The sequence below is a fragment of the Sinocyclocheilus rhinocerous genome, unplaced genomic scaffold (genome assembly GCF_001515625.1).
Source record: "Sinocyclocheilus rhinocerous isolate Xijiao unplaced genomic scaffold, SAMN03320098_v1.1 scaffold397, whole genome shotgun sequence".
In the NCBI taxonomy this organism is placed as follows: Eukaryota; Metazoa; Chordata; class Actinopteri; order Cypriniformes; family Cyprinidae; genus Sinocyclocheilus; species Sinocyclocheilus rhinocerous.
Window position 1 is genome coordinate 1,507,371 of NW_015663491.1, and position 713 is coordinate 1,508,083.

A 713-nucleotide genomic window follows, 5' to 3' on the forward strand; every position below is an offset into this window, starting at 1 on the left:
CGGTGTCTGGAGCCCCGATCTAGAACCAGCTCGCCGTCAAGCCCGCCGGCCGCCGCTGACTCAGCGCTCTCAGCGCTCTTGCTACCTCCAGAGTTCTCGGCTCCTATCCTCACCCCAGAATCCGCTCCAGAAAGTTCTCCTTCGTCTCCGCTGGTCCCGTCCAGCTCTCCATCGTCCCGAGTCTCCTTCGTCTCCGCTGGTCCCGTCCAGCTCTCCATCGTCCCGAGTCTCCTTCGTCTCCGCTGGTCCCGTCCAGCTCTCCATCGTCCCGAGTCTCCTTCGTCTCCGCTGGTCCCGTCCAGCTCTCCATCGTCCCGAGTCTCCTTCGTCTCCGCTGGTCCCGTCCAGCTCTCCATCGTCCCGAGTCTCCTTCGTCTCCGCTGGTCCCGTCCAGCTCTCCATCGTCCCGAGTCTCCTTCGTCTCCGCTGGTCCCGTCCAGCTCTCCATCGTCCCGAGTCTCCTTCGTCTCCGCTGGTCCCGTCCAGCCCTCCTTCGTCTCCTGATTCCCCCGAGTTAGCCAGCCCTGCACCTTCAGAGCGCTCTCCAGAGTCAGCTCCTCCAGAGCGCCCTCAAGTGCCCGCTCCTCCAGAGCGCCCCCCAGAATTCCTAATTTTCCCCAAGAAAATTTTGGGGCAGGGGTATATGCCTGTGGCCGTGGTGGCCGAGCCGGCTAAGGTCACGGAGGATCCGCCATGGCCTCCTGAGTCCCCTG

At 64.0% G+C, this 713-nt stretch overlaps 1 pseudogene; it reads left to right on the forward strand.

Moving 5' to 3' along the window:
• The window catches only part of LOC107728820 (olfactory receptor 10A4-like), a 4,984-nt pseudogene that overhangs the window by 1,096 nt on the left and 3,175 nt on the right, over positions 1-713 (forward strand).